The sequence below is a fragment of the Vicugna pacos genome, chromosome 28, assembly GCF_048564905.1.
Source record: "Vicugna pacos chromosome 28, VicPac4, whole genome shotgun sequence".
NCBI lineage: Eukaryota > Metazoa > Chordata > Mammalia > Artiodactyla > Camelidae > Vicugna > Vicugna pacos.
Genome location: NC_133014.1, coordinates 16,295,424 through 16,318,375, shown reverse-complemented (window position 1 = coordinate 16,318,375; position 22,952 = coordinate 16,295,424). Strand labels below are relative to the sequence as shown.

Sequence of the window (22,952 nt, the reverse complement as noted above, 5' to 3'; positions counted from 1 at the left end):
AAAAGGAGACCGCTGGAGCCGGAGAGACCTGGGGGGCTACCAGGCTTGAAGGCAGTAACAAGGGGACGTTGAGTGTGCCTCCTCTCAGCATTTCAAATAGCGTGGCCCGAGCCGAAACCCATGGCGACGCGCCGGGTTTCCACCCAATGTGAACTAGGGCACAGAGTTAACTACTTGGGTCCCAAATACTTCCATTTAAATATTCAGATAATTGAGGGAAAAGTACTTCAGTGTGCGTTACTCCGATAACAATTTCCACTGGCCTCTAGCCTCTCCAGACACAGGGGTCTTCCCTTGGTCCTTTTTTTTTAAGGGAATCTCTGTACTTGTGAAGATTTCATTTGCTTCTCACCCTGCTTCTCACTCTCCTTAACTTGGTCTTGGTTAAGTACGAGGCAGCTGCTACCTGTGACCCTGCCACTCCCCACGCTGTGCGGCACATTAGGTTTTTGTAGGTCAACAATAGAACTGGCACTGGCAGAGGCAAATCACTTGTCAAGGATCACTGAGTGTCAATGCAGTATTGACACAAAAGTTACGACATGCAAAATGGAAACTCCGTTTGGCAGTGTTAACCGATGGCCTTGTCCACAGGTGGTTGCATCACGCATACTGACGGTGTAGGCTCTTCTACTTAGTCTGGTTGAACAGTGGGTGGAAAGGAAGCAAGGGTGGAACAGAAGGAACACACAGGACGCTGCATCAACAGGGAATGAGTTTGGGAAGAGCACATCAAAGGAGTTTATTCAATCAGGTGTGTAGTCATTCATCTCTGGACAAGTATTTACTAAGTATCTCTAATATTAACAGTGTTCAGCGGTGTTTCTTCAAGTTCTGTAGCTCATGGCTTTCGGACACCGTGGCATTTGTTAAATGCACTTTCGTTGGTTTCAACCTAGAATTTATTTTTCCCCAGGGGAAAGCGTGAACACAGTCCCCCACGACCACAAATTACTGCAGTCACGTTCCCCACATTTGGGGAGATCACAGGGGTCAGCACCCCCAGAGTGCAACAGGTGAGCCTCGCCCTGGGTAAGCCACCCTCGTGATCATGGCATCTCCCTGCCAGGTGATCAGCCTGGAATTTGTATCAAGAGTCTCTGGGGTTAGAGCCGGTGAATTACCTTAGGTGATTCTGACTCACTCTTCATCATTGTGCGACGTGCTGGAGGTAAGAAAAGCAAACTGTTCTGACTGTGAAGGAGGAGTTGAGCTGATTAAAGACACAAGCTATATACAAGTCGAAAGATGATTAAAATTCTACGGATGTGAGTGTAACAGTCAACACCAGCTCTTGGAAATCAGAGCAAGGAGGTTAGCAGAAAGTTTGACTAAATCAGGAAAGCATCAAATCTGGATAAAATATAACCAAAAAAAAAATAAAAACACATATGTTTGAAGACATCTGAGTTCTGATAAAGGAGCCAAGCAGTGAGGAATCAAATTCTAGAAAGAAGGGAAGCCCGCTGAGGTGTGGCATGCATCTTCCCTGTTGCTTTTACCACCGAGATAGTTGCTGAATCTTTTTCAAATTGAGGTCAGATGTATACAACCTAAAGTTAATTAACCCTTTTAAAGGGTACAATTCAGTGGAATTTAGTGTGTTTACAATGTTATGGGACTGTCATTTATATTGAATTCCAAAATATTTCCATCATTGCCAAACAGATCTTGTACAAATTCCTCACTCCCCAGCCCCAGCCCCTGGCAACCACTAAGCTACTCTCTGTCTGTATAGATTTTACTTATCATGGATATTTTGAGTTAACGGACTCATACAACATGTGTCCTTTTTGTGTCTGGCTTCCTTTATTCAGCAGAATGTTTTTAAGGTTATCCATGTTGTAACACGTCCCAGTACATCATTCCTTTTATAACTGAATACAGTTTAATCATATGGATACAGCGCATTTTGTTTGTCCATTCAACAGGTGGATATCTGGGTTGTTTCTGCCTTTTTTGACTATTGTCAGTAGTGCTGCTGTAAACATTTGTACACAAGTATTTCTTTTAATACCTGTTTTCAATTACTTGGCGGTTTATACCTCGGAGAGGAGTTGCTGGGCCATATGGTAATCTACTATTTTACTTTTTGTTGAACTACCAAACTGTCTTCAAAAGTGGCTGCACCATTTTACATCCCCACTAACAACTTCTCCACATCCTTACCAGCATTTGTTATTTTTCTTTTTTGATGAATAGCCATACTGATGGGTGTTATGTGGTAATTGTGGTTTTCATTGCATTCCCCTAATGACTAGTGATCTCGAACCTTGTTTCATGTGCTTATGGGTCATTTATATATGTTCTTTGGAGAGTGATTTACTCAAGTACTCTGCCCAGTTTTTAAAATATATTTTTATTGAAATATAGTCAGTTTACAATGTTGTGTCAATTTCTGGTGTGCAGCACAGTGCACCAGTCACACAGGAACATACATATATTTGTTCTCACGTTCTTCTTCACCATAAGTTACTCCAAGATATTGAATATTGTTCCCTGTGCTCTACCGTATAAACTTGCTGTTTATCAGATTTTGTGAGAATCCTCCTGTATTTCAAAATGAGACACACTCTGCGAGAGTTCAGTAGGTATCCTGTGTGATTCAGTGGGTTCGTAGATGTAATTCTTGGTGTATTTGTGGGAGAGGGTGAGCTGTGAGTCTCTCTACTCCACCATCTTGGCTCTGCCCCCCTCTGCCCATTTTTTAGTTGAGTTGTTTATCTTTTTCTTGCCAAATTGTAATAATTATACATTCTGGATACTAGACCCTTTCAGATAGATGAATTGCAAATATGTTCTCCTGTTCGATAGTTACATTTTCACTTTCTTAGTAGTATTCTTTGATGCACAAAAATTTTTATTTTGAAGATGTTCAATTTTTTTCTTTTGTGGATGGTTTTTGGTGTCTCACGTGTTCATTCTTAACATAAGGCAAGTGGCTGGGATGCAAGGTAAAAGCAGCTGAAAAAGTGAAGCTGAGGTTTTGTGTTCTTGCTGCTCTAGAGAGAAAAAAAGCTAAAAGAAGAACCCCCAAGAAGGAAGTGATTAATTTGGGGCCAAAAAAAAGAAAAGAATTAAATCAAGATAGACAAAGAATATAATCCAGCCTCTAGTCAGCTCCGGCCCTGACTGGCTAAGGTGAGGAGCCCCACTGGGGCCGCCGGAATCCTGTCTCCAGGAAGGTACTGCCACACAGAACGCCACCTCCCACCCGGGACAAGCAGACTGTAGAAAATTGCCATTAATTCTGAGAAACAGAACCAGAAGTTAAAAGCCAAAAATAGAACCGACACACGAATACTCCAGGTAAACGCTATTAGACAGAGAGTTGAACATGATTGTGATGAAACAGTCAAGAAATTGGGTGACAAGATGGAGAATTTCATTGGAGAACTCGAATCTAATTTTTAAAAATCAAATGGAAATTCTACACAGACATAGAATACAGACTTGTGGTTGCCAAGGGGGCGGAGGGTGGGAACGGATAGACGGGATTTCAAAACTGTAGAGTAGATAAACAAGATTATACTGTACAGCACGGGGAAATATACACAAGATCTTGTGGGAGCTCACAGAGAGAAAAATGTGACAATGAATATACATATGTTTATGTATAACTGAAAAATTGTGCTCTACACTGGAATTTGACACAACACTGTAAAATGATTATAAATCAACAAAAAATGGTAAAAAGTGAAAATTCTAGAACTGAAGAACATGAAAGCTGAAACTAAGAACTCAACAGATTCATAGAAAAAGCAGACCGAATGCAACTAAGAACACAATTTGTGAACTAGAAGACAGGTCAGTCGAACATTCGCAGACTGAATCATAACAAAAAATTATGGAAAATTCAGAAAAGAGCATAAAAGACACTTAGGACAACGTGAAACAATCTTAACGTAAAGGTGATTAGCGTCTCAGATGAGAAAGAGAGAGGGTGGGCAGGGGCAATGTTTGAGGAGATAATGACCAAGAATTTCCCCCAAGTTGAATGACATCAAATCAGAGTCAAGAGTCAGTATAAACTTAAGCAGAATAACAGATCAAGAAAACCGCCGCGGGCTCATCAGAGCAAGTCTGCAGAGAAGCAGAGACTAAAGAGCAATCTTAGAAGCATCCAGATACCAAAGAGATACCTGCTCTCCCACGTTCACTGCAAGTTATCCTCAAAAGCCAAATATGGAAAGAACATCAAGTGTCCATTAATGGATGCACGGATTAAGAAAATAGATAGACAGGCAGACAGATAGATAATTATAAATATTCTCACCCAAAAAGGTAAGTGTGTGAGGTAAAGGGTGTGACAATTAACTAGATGGAGAAAACCCTTTCACAATGTATACTTATCTCCAATCATCATGATACACCCTTTAAATATCTTAAAATCTTGTCACTATGCCTCAATAAAGCTGAAAAAGAAAGCAACCAGAGGGAAAATGCACAATGTCCTCAAATGAGCAACAACAAGACTGACAGTTAATTTCTGAAAAAAATGGAAGTCAGGAAAAATGAAGTGTGAATACCATAAAATTGGAAGTCTGCAACCCAGCAAAAAGATCCTTAAAAAGAGTCGATTTGAAACCCCCTGGAACTGCCTGCACAGATACAGTTTCTCCTTCGCTGCAACGCAGAACCCTGCCCTTTGTCTTGATGACAGATCAAGACCCTTCTTTTATTTCCTCTTCCACTGGGTGTCATTATCGTGGAGACATAATACTCCAAAAGAGCAAAGACAGAACTAAATTTAATGAGGGCAAAACACATTTTTCTTCCCCTCAAGAGATAACCTTTGAAATTGTCAATTCTGTATTAAATACTCCAGCCTGGAGTATGAGCTTACTCCAAAATAGCTGGAAGTTCTTTGTGTCTGGAGGGGAGGGGGCAGAAAGCACTTGGTTGAAAATTTTCTCTTAAAAAAACAAACAGGTAAAAGGAGGAGATGTCACATAGGAATGGTGAAAGAAAGCTTTGAAGGCCAAGGGCCAAAGCATTCATTTCATGAGATCAAAGTGGCAGCACATTTATGTCTAAACACTCTACAATTATGACCATAAACTTCATTTTATAGATGAGTCAACAGAAGCTGAGAGAATTTCAATAACATATTCGAGGTTATTCCGCTGTGTAGCGGCAGAAGAGGAGTGGCAGGGAAAACCAAGGATGTGAGATGAGATCGTGAGAATGACCATGAGGGTTCATTGCACAGATGAGAGAAAAAATGAAACTTCACTCTATAGCAACTAGAAATTCTTAACAAGCCATCAGATTTGCAGAGTCTTCTCTAGTTACAGAAATAATTTGGGGCATGAGTAAAGATTTTTAAGGGAATGTATAAAAAGTCAAAGGGAAATGCAGAAAGGGGAATTAAGAAATACACCAAGAACTAAGAGTCAAGCTCCGTCTCTGATCCTGACCAGCTATCGGACCCTAAACGAGTATCTGTCCCCCCCTGGATGTCAGATGGCCATAATGCCCACCTAATTCCCAAAGCTGCTTTGCAAATAAAGTGAGTGGGTAAGCAGCAGTCAAGCTTTGAACATTATAAGGTGATGTATAAAGGTACAGGATGTTCAGCCGCCAGAGTCTGGGCTGTCAGTCTCAGGAAAGGCGCTGACATAACTTGAGACGATGGAAGCCAATAGAAACATGCACGGACCTGAGGAAACCACAAGACCCCTTTTGGTTTTCAAGGGGAGACGGGGGAACAACCCTTCTGAACATCATGACTTCCTTGTGGTGAGTACCAATTTCCTTGGGAAGATCTTGGTTTAAATATATATATATATTTAAATATATATATCTCTGACTTGTCTAGACCCTATATTGAGATCTACAGCAGAATGAGTAGCTTTGCCCCTTAAGAAATCCCTCCCTCTAATTTTACTTTGTTAATTGGCTATTTTTAATCAATGAAACACACACATGGGGATGATTTAGACAAGCAAACAAAGAGTATGTCCTTAAAAGTATCATTAATTCAAGGGTAAATATAGTTTGGTAGAGAAGTTACACTTTATCAGAATGAAATCCAATGAGAAGTCTCCTGTTGGGCAGAAGGAAAGGTCACAATATGAGAGGGAGGAAGGGCAAACGAACATGGGACTATGGTCACGGTTCACGGAGCCCTTCCATCATCTCTTCATAGGATGACTTCTTCCTGCCTTTGTCGAGGAAGGATCGTAGGATACGGAATTTGGAAAGAAGTTAGCTGGTCATACTCAAGGTGTTCCCTGACTACCCAAAGGGACCTTTAAGAACCAAAAACTGCACGCAGAATGGCAGCATGGGGGTCAGCAGATGTCGCATTCCGAGCTTGCTCGAGCCTCTCAAACTAAGCAAAGACTACAGCAGGCCATCCATGGTCCAGCCAAGTCCTGCATTCTCCTCCTTGCCGGAACCCATGACCTAATCTTGGCAAAGTCATCCAACATCTTTTGCCAAATGCGCCCACAAATATTTCAAATCACAGTCATAGCTTTTGAGCATCCAGTGATCACCTAACTATTCTGACAAATCTTCCACGATCAAGTATCAGTCAAAGCGGACTGAGGGGTTGCGGCCAGCAGCAGGTGAATTCACCTTTTCATTCTAGACTTGGAAGCTCCGTGGGGTTGTTCATGACGCCAAAGAAGTGTAGTCATCACCAGTGCTTCTTACCAAAAATCCCCAGTATTTTTTCCTATCTGATGGTAAGAGTGCACCCCCCACGTCCTAGGCATGGCCGTGAAATGTGAGCCAGAGACGCACGGATTCATTCTGGGCAAAAGCTGCCAAGCCACGTGTGTGACGTAGCACAGCCCTCCCCCCTCTGCCGTCGTGAGTGCCAAATCCCACACAGTGGTAGCGCCACCAGCCCGGATCCTTGACTAAGGATGGCGGAGCACAGCGTCCAGCTGGTAGGTCAGCATCAGCATGAGCGTGGGGAAAAACAGGTGTGTTCACTGACTGTTACCACAGCGTAGCCTCGCTTGGCCTGTCAGACCGACGGGGCAGGGCGGGGGAGGGGGGCAGGAGGCAAAGGCATTGCCGGGGGAAAGCAGAACGAGAATGGCTACGGTCACGTGGGAAAATAACCCAGGACTTGGCGTCAGACAAACTGAAGTTTCCTGGCTGTGTGACCTTGGGAATGCTGCTTAACCCCTCTGAGCCTGTTTCTTCATCAGTTGCTTCCATAAATGAATTAATATAAATACAGTGCTTGCCCCAGGATCTGTCACATTGCCAGTATTCATTACATTTAATTGAACCTTCTATGCCCTCTCCTGCCAACCCACAGACACCGCAACAAAATGGAACCCTGTCCTATTGTTTATAACTGGCCGTGGCTGGAATTCCCCCTCTGACGGGGTGAGGAACCATCTCCGGAGTAAGGACTCTCCTTGGCTGCTCGTGATGCCCTAGAGCCTCGGTGTCTAGGCGGACACTCAGCTGTGCGCACGCTGAAAGCCAAGCCGCCACGCGCCCAGCGCGCAGAAGAACGACACGGGACGGCGCTGCCGCGGAGCCAGCCCCACGCGCCACGCGGCCGGCCAGGCACGCCCTCGGCCCGCGCCGGGCGAGAGCGCCAGCGAGCGGCGGGCGGCAGCCCAGGAGCCCCGGGGGGCGCTGAGAACGTCGCTGAAAACGGCCGACTGCTCCCAGATCGGTTTCCACTCCTCACGTGACTTTGGACCGGAAAGGAGGCATGAAGTCGTCGGGCACCTTGAACGTGCACGGGCACCACCCCGCCACGACGAGTCACGGACGGTGACGTCTTTCACAGCGCAAGGTCTTGGGGAAGAAAAGGAAAAGAAACTACCAGGAAGCGGTTATTACGGGAGGCGGATGAGCTAAGCTGACTGGTAACAAAGCGGCGTGCATAGGGCGTGTCCCAGCTACGTCACAGGGAGACGATTGGACGCCCACCAAGACAGGGGTTTCTGACGGTTCATAACCGTGTGTTCCCTTAGGCTTACAGAGGAACGGAGGAGATGCCGTTTTTATTCCCAAACATGCATTCAGTGACAGTAGCTTGTAATCCGTTTGCTTTAAGTTCCTGCACGTCTGCTGTCACTACTAGGGCCAGTCTTGCATGTAGGGGGTCTGCAGACATGTTGTGATTTGTAGGATTCTCGGAAAGCCTACTAGTTCAGAATATACAACTTACCTTTTGTTACTCAGCCTAGTGTTAGTTTATGAACATCTTTGGGTGAAATAATGTTCTTTTCACCCTGCAAGGAAGTGATACATTAAACCAAGTCACCACCTTGGTGGGAAATTTGGGTTGCCTTTTGGAGAGACGCTGCAAACCTCTCAGTTGCTTTAAGTTGAATGAAATCTGGAGGTAACAATTTCAGACACTTCACTTCACTAGGACCCAGCTACGACCGAGAGGATGTAGCCTCACCTCCATCAACCTCATTTTATGTCACATGTAAACTAATAAGTGAACTTGTTTCATTTCGTTGCTTGCAAAGTACACGACTGTAGCCTTTCTCTTCAAAATCACCTTGACATCTTGAAACTTGTGTCGGGTTTATATTGCAACATTCCTTGGTGTGGGGAAAATGAAGGTTTGCTGCCTGCAAATGAGAGCTCAGAAAATGAGAAAATGATTCCAGTTCTTTCTGCAATTGGAAGTAAGAAAGAAAATGAGATGGCTCCTTTGTGGTTCTTTCAGCCATAGCTGCGTTTTGCTTTGTCCCCACTGTCCCCTACCAAGAGGGCCCAGGGAAGGTAATGTTTCCTGGGTCCTGTGAAACGTTTCAGTAATGGCTGCTGTAATTCACACGTTGATTTGTCCTGGGTCACTGGCAAGTGTGATGGATTGTGATGGCTGTACATTCAAAGGCTTTCCCAAGGTTGTCTAGTGAGGGCTAATGCTCAGTTCACCCCCAGCACTTATGCGGCAGAGAAGGAAGCATCTATGAGGTGTTCTGCAGCCTTAACCACAGTGAAGACAGCCTGTGATCCCAGGAGAAGCCCTGTAATCTGCTGGAGGGCAGGGGCTCAGTTTGGCTTACACATGGTCAGTGACCCAGGGAGGGCAGGCAAGGGAATTCCTCAAACCCTTGACTTACTTAAGAGCTATGCAACATGGGCAGAAGCTGTGCCATCTTCAAAAAAAAAGGGGGGAGGCAGATTTCTAAAAGGCACCCATCTTCCCACAATGTTCAGAATTAAATTAATTCAATTAATTATGATGTTTTTACACTCGTGGATCACAGCCTGGCTAGAAACAGGGAACTTCTTCCTTATAGGAGGAACAATGACCTAGTTTTCTGTGTTGGTGTGGCCTGTCATTTCCTAATTATGCTCTTTTGTTGGGTTTTTCTCTGCCAGAGCCCAGTGAATGCCAAAGGGGAGGAGAAGATGGGAGGGCTGCTCCTCAGCGGGAGCAGAATTTATAACTCATGTTCATTTTGGCCATAGGCTGGCTGATTCTGGCTTGTCTAATTTGTGGAGGGTTTCTGAAGGGAAACTGGAAGCAGTATCTTGCCCTTCAGTACAGGGATATGATTCTAGTGTCGTGGAGGAGTCGTTAGAGGTCAAAGCACATGAAGGGTTCATTCATTTGACATTCAACACTGATTGGGAGAACTCAATACGGACTGGGTACAGAGAAGGACACTCTGCCTTGGCATAAAACCTCTATCAGGGAGGGGAGATGAACAGCAAGGTTTTCATGTCCATGTGAAATATATAGTATGTCACTATGAGAAGGGTGAGTCATGTTAGGCAAGCGGGGATGGTCTGGGAAGGTCTCATTGAGACGTTTAAGCAAAAAGTTCTAACAGAAATGAGAGAAAAGAACATGCAAATAAAGAGAAGGTGTTCCTGACAGAGGCAATGGCAAGTGCAAAGGCCCTGAGGTGACAACGTGCTCCATTTTCAAGTGACTTGCAGGGGAGTTCTCCAGGTTTGCTGGCACCAAGTAATGAGGGGTAGACCAGTACGAGATGACTTCAAAACCTACTGGGGCAGGGAGGTTATGCCAGGCTGTGTAAACCACTGCACACCTGTGGCAGAAGGGTGCCGGGGTCTGACCTCTGTAACTGCTCAGCCGAGCATCCACCAGAAGAGGGCACAGGGAAGCAGAGCAAGTTCTACAAGACTGTTTCCACAGCCCAGGCAAGAGACAGGTGGGATGTAGAGGCAGAGAGACTAGGTGGGCATTGCTCTGGCCATTAGAATTTAGGGGCAGTGGGCAAGAGCACAGAGAGGATAAGCAGTTTACATGAATTATCTCAATTATACTGTTATTATAATCGGCAGTGTTGCATCTGAGCTGCCTTTTTTGTTGAAATAGTCAGTTACACTGTGTTGATTTCTGGTGTGTAGCAAAATGCTTCAGTCATACATACACATGCATATGTTTTCATATTTGTTTTTATTATAGGCTACTGCAAGATACTGAATACAGTGCTTACCTAGGTACTGAGAAAAATAATACTGCCCACCTTGCAGAGCTGTGGTGAAGACAAAGTACAACAACTCTGATGCAGGGCGTGTGATCCGTAAGGAATGACGATGGTTATTAGCATAGGGTTCAATTAGGACAGGCAAAATTTTGTCCACACACTACCTACCTGTGAATGTAGATTGATGAAGCTGGTGCTCTCCATCAACCACTTCGTTTAATTTCTTTTTCATAACCAAGCTATTAGTTTATTCTGGCATTATTCTTTTCACTTAAAAATGGAGTTTGGAATAGAGTATTTTTTGTTTCTGTTTTCTTTTTCATATTCTTTTTCATTATAGGTTACTACAAGATATTGAATATAGTTCCCCATGCTATACAGTGGAAACCGGTTGGTTTTAAATCAAGGTTCTCTAATCAGGAGAAAGAATTAACACAAATCTGAAAAGAAGACTTTTTATGTTTAATAAAAGACTCCTTTTGACAAGTCTTTCCATGGCCCTTGCCGAGAGCGGCTCGCACGTACATTTATCTGTCCTGGCATTTTTCTCCTATTCTTATTTCTTGCCCAGGGCTGTTTCTTTCCAATCCAAATCCTGTTTCTTCTCATTCTTCTGGGGTAAATTTTATGGTCCTTCCACACTGCTCAGAATTCTCTCCTGCAATTAAGCCTTTTTGTGGTATCAGCCCATTTCATCCAGGGTACCATCCCAGCATCCCCAGCCCTTAGCTGCTCCCTAGCTAGGCACTGTCAAGATTTCCTATTTTTCTTTTTCTTTTTTTTTTTTTCGTATTTGTTGATATATTTAGAATGGGCTCCATATTTTTGTAGAAGAGATTGATTCTCCTGCCACACCGCAATGGGCTCCCTGAACTTGGCAATGAGGAGACATCTTAGACACACCGTGGGCTCGTAGGCAGGGAGGCAGCTCACCCACAGAGCTGCCGGGAGTGAAGGTCCACACCCTCCCCTCCACCCTGAAACGGGGCGCGGTGCTGATGGGCCCTCCAGGTAAAGCAGTGTGCTTAGAAAAATCTCACCATTCAGCGCTTCCTTAACAACAACTAAAGCTGTTTGTATTCAGCCACTTGTGCCATGGGTATAGGCAAGCTGGAGCTTCTGTTAGATAAGTTTCTTATGAACTAAGGGCAAAATGTTTTGTTTGATTTTGGCTTTTTGCTTTTCCTCTAAAAAGGCTGGAAGACATTACACTTGAAAACTAAAATCCTTTCCTGCCAGTTTCTTCCCTAATCTCAGGTGGGGGTGACCTCTAACCCTGCCTATTGAAGTTCCAGCACGGAGGCGGGCTGGCCTCTAATGCACCCGCAGCGCAGCCAAAGAGTCTTCCCTAATGACGGGGCGCCTCCGCTAGACGCCGCTGGGCATTAGGGAGTCAGAAGAAAGAACGGGGTGGCTCTCCGCCGGCCACTCCCCTGGTCATCAGATAAAATACGGGGCTCAGGAGAGTCTTTAGACTCAGGATCTCCTCGGGGAGAGCAGAGATTCCAACCGCAAACTTCAAAAATCAGCAGAGAACAGCGTTCCCTTAAGGTTCCTCAACAACTCGCACCGTGAGCTTTCTCCCCCGTCCCCAAGCATTGCCGGCCGCTGCTACAGCAAGCTCCAGCGTGTGTCGGCCTCTTCCCTCTGCTCCTGATGCCCTCTTGGTCTTGATCAAGGCCCACTCACGTGACTACAGCAGCATCCGAGACTCGGGTCCACATGGACACTGCGCTCCGTCCTTGCCTCTCCCTGCTCAATAGTCTAAAATAGCAGCTTCCCCAGGCGAGTGGACCTGCTGCCGTGGACGTTCCCTGACTCCCCCAGAGGACCCTCTGCTCTTGTCAGCCAGGCCAGTCTGTCCTCCTCCTAACGGTCTCCTCAGCCCCACCTCCACCCTTTGTCCATGTTGCTCCCATCCACTGCCACCGGGGGTGCCTTCCATTCAGCACTCTTTAAATTTGGGACACAGTTTAAGTCCCGCCTCCTCCACACAGCCTCTGGGCTCACTCCAGTCCTCAGGGCTACTACAGTCGCATTCTGTACCGTATGGACATGGTATAATTATAATTGCTGCCTTGCAGTTTAGCAATTAACTTCCTCCTCCTTGTCTGAATCTTATCTAAAAGCTTGTCAGATACTTGAGGGGAAAACACAGGCATTTTGCTGCTGCTGAGCTCAATTCTGGGCACAGAAGAGATGCCCGACTTTGTGGCCGTACAATTGGGCCAATCAATACCTTAGACAGCACAAACCAGAGAGCAGGCTCTTGGCTTCAGTGTTACAGAACCTAGAGACGTTCTGCGGTCCTCCTCCCATCCTCCTGAGGGCCCGGATTCCCTCCACAGAAAGAAAGAATTCGGCTCTCTAGTTTTCTTAGTTAGAATTACAGACGAATCCTGACTCTGCTCTGTGTGAGGACAGGCTGTGTGGGTTTCAGAACCGAACAGTGGTTCAGAGGTTGTAAACTGCAGACCGGAGAGAACCAGGTGCGAGGCCTTTAGAATTCCCAGCTGGAACTCCTGGGTGAGTGTCCGCACACTGGCCCTTCCCGTTTCTGCCTTTGGAGTCCGGGTGTAACAGGAGGAAACAGTTCGAAAAGTGCCCTGTGAGTGTTTTCTGCACCCGGGCTCCGTAGTAGGGCTTGAGAGACCAAAGAGAAAAGGAAAGAAAAATAACATGAATTCAAGTTTATACTCAGAACTCCAGGGCTCTGGGCACTCTTTTCTGAAGCAATGTTCTTACCCTTTTTGTGTGTGTTTTTCTGAGTCATAGAATCCACTATGATTAGAGAATCAATCAAGTCCCAGTCTTAGGAAAATGCATATACATGCAAACCAACCACATTGTACCTAAGTTCATGGTTTTTCGGTGCCTTGGACCTCTGGGTAATAGCCCCTTTTCTGAAAACATGGAAAGTGTTCTCTCAGCACCTTAAAGGCAGAGCCATGGTTTTATAATTTTGCCATTTACAGAGTTCAGGCGCTAACCCTCGCCTGTGCCTCCCGGCTTTGGAGAGACCGAAGGGAAGTCTGCGGTCGCAGCCTCACCTCCTCCCCAAATGCGTGAGCAATTCCCCGAGCATCGCGCCCCCGGTACTCCAGACGCTGCACTAGGTGGTGGCTCGCCCGGGTCCAGCTCGGCGCTGACCAGCTTCTCTGTGCCTTGCCCTCGCCACTCAAGAGTCCCCTCCTCACCACCCTGCCGGTCCACACTCCAACGAGGGGCCTGAGAGCAAGATAAGTTCTTGCGCCCTTTGGGCGGGGCTGGAGAGGAGAGGAGGGGGCCGGTCCTCAGATAACGGTGCCAAGCACCTTGGGGCTTTAAATGGGGGCTCTGGACTGAGACATGGGGTGGAAGGAGCGTCTCTCTCCGCAGCCATCTATCATGGAACGTCTCCAAGCAGGAGACAGTGAGAAACAGATGGCGACGAACAGGCAAATGAACCTCAGGGATGGAGCCTGAGTGGGAGGGTGTGAGGAGGCAGCAGCCGTCGGCAGCAGCCGACAGAGGGGAAAGGCCCGTGCCGTGGAACGCGCACACGGAGAGTCAGAGTGGGAGACAGCAGAGGGACCATGTGGCACGGGGCCAGTGCTCAGGACACGTGCAGCCGAGGACGGGGCCAGCCTCCTCCCCGGGCAGACGGGAGAACTCCTCCCCCATCTCCCTGCTGGAGGCTCGTTTGTGCACCTGAGAAGACGAGTCCTTCTAGAAAGGTTAACGTAGTAGTTTCCAACCACACTGTGCCTAATAATCACATGAGAAACATGATAAAAAAAAAAAACTGGGTCCTCCTGGAGTGACCAAATGTCCTGGTTTGCCCAGGACTTTCCTGGTCTTAACAATGAAATTCCTGAAATAATGGCCCCTCAGTCCCGGGCAAACTGGGACAACCAGGTGCCCTGTGGCACGTCCAGTTATTCGGATTCTTTAGTCCGGGAGGAGACCTGGACTCTGACCCTCTACCCAGCATGCACTTCTGGGTGATTCTGACGCTGGGCACCAGGAGGTCGGTGCCCCGACAGAAGCGGCCAAGTAGGTCTGTAAGAGAGAAGAATTAAAAAGAGGAAGTAAAGCAAACAGAGCTGATGGCTTCTGAAAATTCTCAACCAGATGTTCTCAGTCCTTTGAATCACATAGAAAACGTATAAAGCCACGGATGCCTGGCCCCTGTCCGGACACGGCGTCAGGTTCTACGAGGGAGGGAGGACCGCTGTACTGAGTGACTCTGTGATTTCCTGACTGATGGTATCTGGTGCCAGGCAGGACGGAGAACTACTGAGTGCCACCTGGACAGCACAGCACTGCACCCCAGCTGACGGGAGGCGGGAGGTCCCTCTTAAATGCAATGTCTACTCCTTGGGGTCACTGCCCAGGAAAGAAGCCATTAATTGATGGGAACCATCTCAGATAATATTAAATATACCTTTAACCCTCTCCTCCAAGAATTACCTCAAAACTGAGGCCCCTTTGAGTGGTCTGCAGGGAATGTGTCCAGGTCTTCTCCGTGCCTGAAGTAGTTGCATACCATGGGTATAACCTAACCATGCTTCCATCATTGAGAAAAACCAGAAGAATCAGGAATCCACTTCTTTCTCTTCTGTGGCTAAAAAGAGAAGAAAAAAAATCGTTTCTGGAAAGAGAGGAAAGAACATTTCTAGAAAGAGAGGAAAGAAAAAAATAAGAGATTCTGAGGCAGGGAAGGGGAATCCAAACTAGTGACAGACTATGACAAGGAAGAGAAGGAAAAGGGAGGGTTGAATTGGCAACAGGAAGGGTGCATTTCAGAGCCAAGCCTGTCAATCAAGACCGCCTTACAACATGAAGAGGTTCAAAGGCAAAACACTGGAAAATGACAAAACTGTTATTTTGCCCAGAATAAATGGATATATTATCTGGTGTTGATTTTAGCCAAAGTCCATGAGGCAATTGAATCCTAAACTGTCAGAGGCTGAGAGAAAGCATTCCATCTTCTGGAGGGACCTACATGGGAAAGATGGGGAGGCCAAAACTTAAACTTGCACTTCACACCCACTTCCACAGGTTTTCAGAAGACAAATGACCCCTCAGTTTATACAACCGGAAAGGCAGATCCTTGCAAATGGACAACCGCATGGCATAGAAACTTAATAAGGAAGAATAAAGAGAATACAAAGCACAGGGTGGTCCTTGGCAAAATCTATAGCAATGCGAAATGCTTTATAATAAATGGTTGCAATGGTTGGCGCTTGGAATTAGAACAGCGAATGCTTTGTTATTGAGTACCTGCGTTTAATTTTTTAATCTATCACATATCAAAACCAAATCTAGGCTTGAGACTTTTATGGCACCTTCTGGCTAAAGATTTCACCCTCAGTATCGGAGCGATTTTTATCAGATTTTTTTATTAAGTCTTTATCTGTAGTTGGCTCTGCACAATGTACAGACTTAAATAAATAAAACGTCTCTAAAGAAGTCCTTCCTCAAAGGTGTTACACGGCATGGTGCATACGTAGTCCTACTGAAAACCCAGAATGCGGTTAAGGTTAGTGATTCGTACGTGAAGAAGACAAATATGGCTTCGACGGCAGCAGGAGGATACCCGCACGATGATGGACCTGGAGTTGACTGCCATTAACGTCAGCCTGCATTTCTCAAGCACCCAGTGAGCACAGGGCAGAAAGGGACAGGAAACAAGTACAACAGTTGGACCCTTCCCTAAATGAGCCCGCAATCTAGTTGGAGGGAGAGGAGGTAAACCCATGCAAAAGGGTACATAATTCCTACCTGGCATCTTTCTAAGTGGGCAGTGAGTGGCCCGGACCCTAAATGCAGCAGTAGCTTGGAGGAGGCTGCAATCACCGAAGCAGAGCTTTTTGGCAAAGTAAGTGATGTACATTAAACCTCACAGGGATGACTTAGTAATAACGAGCTTTTGCATTTGCTTTATAGTGTCCAACCACACCCATTATTGAATTTACCTCTTAGACTGCCCTGTTGACATGAACGTAATAATCTCCATCTTTCAGACGAAGAAGCCGAGACTCTGAGAAGTTAAGCAGCTTCCCGGAGGCCACACAGCTTTAAATCTCAGAGCCAGGACCCAGGGTCAGTATCAGCGGAAACACACCTTAAAAGTGAAGTCCAGAATGAACATCTTCAGAAGCAGCCCGGCCACAGCAGAATACTGTCTGTAAATATCTCCTGGCTGAACCTAAAGGCGAGACTCTTTTAGTTTGTCTTGTTCAACCTTGTTCTTCATCTTGTTTTGCTAAGATCATTGGGATGATCTATTGCTCATAATAAGATTTGCCACTTTCCCTACTTGCCAAGTCCCCGATGATCCAGCTGCAGCAAAAAAAAATATTGGGAAGACTACTTGTTCAAATAAAATTTTATGGGGAAGCCCAATGCATAACGTTGCATGCCTTCTCCTGTCTCCAGTCCTTCTGTTTTCTGGGATTAACATTTCTGAAAGAGTATGAAAAGATGTGCAAAGAGGGATCCATTCAGTATTTTGGCTCCTACAAAATGAGCACACACACAGTAAAGGGGTGATTGCACACTTACTTTGGTTGTTGCAAAGTCTAACACTCTGATGTGCAGACTGAGTGCAGGGAGGAATAAAGCATTTTCGTATCTCTTTCCAGGAGAAAGGCTTCCTCAGTTTCCTGGGAGCAAGCATTGTTAGACTAACAATATTTTTTTTTCTATTGTGCTTTATTGATCCTACATTGAGTCAGCATCCTCTGATTCTGGCAAAACATTCTTTTTAGGTTTTTGTTTCTGGAGATGATGTGTGTTTTTGTCTTTTTCTGTGTCTTCATTGAGATTTTATTAGAAATTTGGGAGGTGATGCTCAGCGGCAACTAGCCAAGCAAGATTTCAAACCCAAATCCAATGGAAATGGCATTTGATTGCACCACAGATGCCAACTTCATGCGATTTTTTTTCCTCCCATCAAGTGCCTCTCTCCTCCCCATTAGGCATATTTGGGTAGTACAAATGAGTGGCTTGACTAGAAGCAGAAAGACATTCATTCCATTCCAATTTTGAACATGACAGTTGTGAAGTCAGACTCCAGACCTGTGTGCCAATTTGCAACCCAATAAAAATTTGAATGCTTGAATTATTAACAGAGAGCGAGGGATGGAGGCTGGAATGGAGATGTCTATAATGAGGCGGCGAGTCCCAGCATAAGAGTTGCTGGCTTTAGCATCATCCTGCACGCGTAGTCCCTGCAGCTCTCCTAGCCTGTGCATTGTTTGTTGCTGAGACTCATTCTGAATTCTCTTTGCTGTTTCATTCTCATCTGCATCAGCAGTCAGGGCAGCTATGGATAGCCCCATAGTATGCTTTAAAAATAAAAGGAAGAAACTCAAGTAAAGCTTAAGCTCTAGAGTCAGACACACCCAGAGACAAATTCCAGAACTGACTTTTCCTTGCATTGTGAGAGTTGAAGCAGCCAGCCCACAGCCACAGAATTACTTGGGTTGACCAGATACCACATTGCTCACCTTCTAGCATCTGAAACCCATTTGCTTTCCTGTCCTGGTTGCTTCATTCTGTAAGCATCCTTTTCTTTGTTTTGAATTACAGAAGTAATACAGATCAAAGTTATGTATATTTAACCACAGATAAGCCAAAAGGGAGAAGGGCCAAGGATGGCTGCAGTTCATCTGAGAATTTTTCTACTCATATTTAGCTATACATGAATATGTTCTATAATGTATAAAAATGAATCCTACCACACGGACTTTGTGATGGTTTGATTTTTTTTTCACTTCATATATTAGGAACACTGTTCCATGAGAATAGATAAATGGTTACTTGCATCATGGTTGCATAATATTCCATATGAACACACAATCATTTTATTTGTTAGTTATTTAATGTAAAACATATCTGGAAATCACGTAAAAGCCTTAAGGTTCTGGACCCAATTCCAACGCATGTGTTTGGGGAGAGGGGTCCCCACACCAGCAGTTCTCCAACACCAGCTGGTTGTCCTACACTTCAACTCAATTCTGACACTCTTTGCCCAGAGGTAATGTCAGATCCCATGGGTTAAGTGTTCGGTCACGCAGGACTGCCCCCACGCGCAACTTCAGAGGCCAGTCACAAGTCCAGCTTGTCACCTGTGTTTCTGACCCACTGGCTATAGATTGGAGGTTCCAATGACCCCTTCTTTGGGTTTGATTAATTCCCTCAAGCAGCTCACAGAACTCAGAAAAGTATTTTACTTACTAGATCCCCTGTTTATTCTAAAAGGATTGTTTAAAAGCAAGACAAAAGGCCCAGGATGCAGTTGCTGTGCAAAGCCCCAAATCACCAAACCAATGGAGACTTCAGCACAGTTTCTGATCCCCCAGAAATGGGATCTTAAGCCAGTCAGTAAGGAGTCACCTGATCAGCACTCGTTGGGTAATCTGCCCATGGACCCCTGCCGGCCTCTAGAGGAAAGTAACCTTGCAACAGCCAACCAGCGTGTGCCTAGTGTAACTTCCTTGTCCCTGCCCCCTCTGCCCACAGGGGTCTCCGTCTGTACCACTGCTTGGAATGCCTTGCTTTCTGCTAAATGGGGCGCTGCCCAATTTGAATCAATTTTTGCTCAAAGAAACTCTTAACTCTTTTTGTTTGGCATTTCTTTTTTTTTTAATTGAAGTACAGTCAGTTACAGTGTCAGTTTCTGGCGTACAGCATCATGTCCTAGTCATGTGTATATATACATATATATGTGTATATATATATACACATATTCATTTTCATATTCTTTTTCATTAAGGCTTATTATAAGATATTGAATATAGTTCCTTCTGCTATACAGAAGAATTTTGCTTTTTATCTATTTTTATATAGAGATGTTATCATTTGCAAATCTCAGACTCCCAAGTGTATCCCTTCCCATTCCCTTTCCCCCTGGTAACCGTAAGATTGTTTACTATGTCTGCAAATCTGTTTCTGTTTTGCAGATGAGTTCATAAGTGTCCTTTTTTTTTTTTTAGATTCCACATATAAGTGACATCATACAGTATTTTTCTTTCTCTTTCTGGCTTACTTCACTTAGAATGACAATCTCTATGTCCATCCATGTTGCTGCAAATGGCATTATTTTGTTCTTTTTTATGGCTGAGTAGTATTCCACTGTATAACTATAACACAGCTTCTTTATCCAGTCATCTGTTGATGGACATTTAGGTTGCTTCCATGTCTTGGCTATTGTGTATAATGTTGCTATGAACATTGGGGTGCATGTATCTTTCTGAATTAGAGTTCCTTCCAGATATATGCCCAGGAGTGGGATTGCTGGATCATACAGTAACTTTATTTTTAGGTTTTTGAGGAATCTCCATACTGTTTTCCATAATGGCTGCACCAAACTCCATTAAACTCTAAACATTTTTAACATGCCTTAGCTTATCTTTTAACAGGACATAACTTAGGAACAGCCAGATGGGAGAGATTTACAGGGCAAGGTAAACCAGAAGGGCACAGAGCTCCTAGACCATCTCTGAGCACACAGTCCTTCTAGCACCTTCGTGTATTCATCAACCCAGTAGCTCTTCCAGCCCCATCCTTTTTTTTACATAGAATTCATTAGCCACTGGTGATTGATCGAGCCTCCAGCCCCATTCCCCTCTCTCAAAGGTCAAGGGAGTAAGATTGAAAATTCCAACTCTCTAATTATTGGTTGTCTCCACAGGCAACCAGCCCTCAGATTCAGTGCCTTCCAGAAGTCACCTCATTAACATAACAAAAGACACCTTTATCTTCTCTCATCATTCAGGAAATCCCAAGGGTTTGGGGAGCTCTGTGCCAAAAAAGGAGACAAAGACCAAACACACGTGTCTGATTGTAAGTCAGAACATCTCCAAGCCTTTACGGTACACTCACCCTTGGTCTTTGCCAGGTGGCCATTCTCCAAGTCCCCGTCGTACCTCGAGGGCGTCCATCACAGCACTTGTGCTCTGTGATCACCTAGCCTTTGCTTATTTACACCTTTGTCTTCTTAGCTTACTTAAAAAACAAATTCCAATACCTAGCCAGTTAATGACACACAGAGGATTTTTTTTAACATATTTGTTGAGCTGAATTGAACAACATGGCTGCGGTTAATTAAGATCCTCCTACACACACTTTTTCACACTTGGCAAGCAGTTTACTTGAGCCGGCACCTTGGAGTGGAGCAGCGGAGTCACACCTATGCAAACAGTGAAGGCTCCGACTCACAGAACGTGCTCGTTCGTGTCGCTCTTTCTGGGCAGGATGAACCATCCCTGGCTTCGCCTCGATTATTTTTCTTTCCTTTCATTCCTGTTATCTTTCTGGAGCCGAGAAAAAAAGAAAAGATGCATCTGAGAAAGGAAATAGATAGCTTCCTACAGTCCCATCCTCAGCTCTACGTCCACAGTGAACATAAACTCAACCCTGTAAGTTAGAAACACTCGTCCTCGAAACACCCAGCCTTACAGACCCCCCAGGGTCCCTTAATTTCCACACCTGGGACAGCTCTGCTAATGGCGTTTATAAATGTGTGCTGTTGCAATTTTATTGCATCACTTTGTTTTGTCCACGGAGAGGTTACTAAACAACTTCTCCTAATCTCAGAACTGGACAGAAATTTTGTTGTAAAATGATAGAGAGTGGAAATATTATACAGCACCTCCCAGGCGCTCGTGCCGGAGAGTCTTATTGAGAGAAATGGGTATTGCAGGAAGTAAAACTGCAATCAGGCTGAAAACTTGCTGTTATTTTCACCTTTTTTTTTTCCTTTTTTCCATGACTGAGAATGAGCAAGTTGCCCCAGGTTGCTCAGGCACAAGAGGTTTCACTGTTACAATAGTGATGCATCCCTAAAGGCAGCAGCGTTCCTCTGCCTTTTATGCCTCTGCCTCTTCCACTTTATGAAAATGGAAAATTTTGTGTCTTTGGCACGCATTTGCCTGTCACACTAACTTGGACCTAAAGAGAGACAATCGCATGTGGCAGCTTCTTCCAATCCAAAATCATACAGCACAGAACATATGATGAGCCAGTAATTAGTTTGCGAATTCAGTTGCTCTAAGCAGCCTAAGTGCGTATTTCCAGCTTTGATTACCCCTCCATCAAGGTTTTTATTTTTTCTTCCCTTTAATTAGGCAAGCAACTATTTTAAAAAAGCAGGATTTTAAAGGCTCGTAACACCTGGGTAATGGCGATGAGACGTGGCGTCAGAGAGAGAGGGATGGGTGTCCATAGTAAGAACTCTGGTACATAGAACAAGTAAATTGGAAGATGGTTTTAACATTAACAAAGAATTCACCATTTTGTATTGTTTAGTGGTGGTTTAGTAGAAGAAATTCTGAACTAGAACTCAGTATATCTGATGTATGAGATAAGGGAGTTGCAATGTTTAAGGCTCCTTTGAATTTAAATTATATGTGAAATACACTACACAGAGGCTGACACAGGAATTGAGTCAAATCTGGGGGAGATTCTAGTAATTGGGAAATCTCAGAATTTGGGAAAAACAAGTAAGCATTGAAGTTAGCTGATCACAGTAAGATTGTTTTATTTGGTTTTCATAGAATTTTTCTGGGACAGGTTGATAATATCAATTAAGGCAACAATCGACACGTTGCTTTATTTTTCCAACAAGATGTTGGAGAACTTTTCTAAGAAACCAGAGGGAGTAAATAGAAGATCTCAGAAGAGTGCTCAGTGACGGAAAATGCCAGAGCTGCAGGCAGCTTTGGTGGCCACCCACTCCAGCGCCCTCACTTTACAACTGAATAAACTCAGCCCCACACGCCCAGTAACCTACACAGGTTAATATGCCTGCAGACCAGATCTGGCCAGAAGCCAGGGCCGTGCTCTTTCCCGCACAGTACGTCCTTAGTCAATGAAAACGGTTTTTACCTCCGGTAAGATTTGCACTGTAGTTTTCGGTCTTCGCTGATGCATTTTCACCTTCACAGCATTGACTCCGTTGGCCAAAAGCCATCGAGTCAGCTTTAAATACACTTGGGTTCCCTCCAACCATTTAATGCCCAGGCTTTATAGCAGCGCCTGCTGGTTAGATCCAGGCAATTGCTGCTCATGCATCAGTGAAGATTTCCGGGTCAAGCAGAGGAGACTACGCTGGGGACGTTTTACAAAAGTTCACACCTCAGTTGAGAAGCAGGCCAAGGCTTCTTCCTGAGCGGTTCCTCTTTATCCTGGAGCTCCAGCTCTACGCGACGCCCCTCTGACCACAGAGCGGGTGACTCTCCAGGGTTCCCCGCTGCCTGCGCCTTAAAGGCTGCTCAGCAATCATCTTTTGGTTTGAGCTGAAGTTCTTGTTTGATGGAGGTGTTGAGCTGGAGTCACCTGAGTGCAAAGCTAATTGCTTCTTCCTCGGCCGGTAGGTTCCATTCTGAATAAACTGACGATGCATGCCTCCTTGCCTACAAACACGTCAAAGAGCGCTACAAAGAAGGCTCAACCTATGTCATGTCTGAAAGCAGAATTAGGCCAATGAATGGAAGTTGCCGGAGAATAGCTTACGCCATCATGAGGAAGAATCGTATAACATTTAAAGCTGTCCAA

At 45.0% G+C, this 22,952-nt stretch overlaps 1 non-coding gene across 1 annotated transcript; it reads right to left on the bottom strand.

The window, feature by feature from the left end:
- Positions 1 to 913: 913 nt before the first annotated feature.
- On the bottom strand, positions 914 to 1,077 carry LOC116285932 (U1 spliceosomal RNA). Its single transcript, XR_004195700.1, has one exon. It is a non-coding gene; the product is annotated as a U1 spliceosomal RNA (small nuclear RNA).
- Positions 1,078 to 22,952: the final 21,875 nt, after the last annotated feature.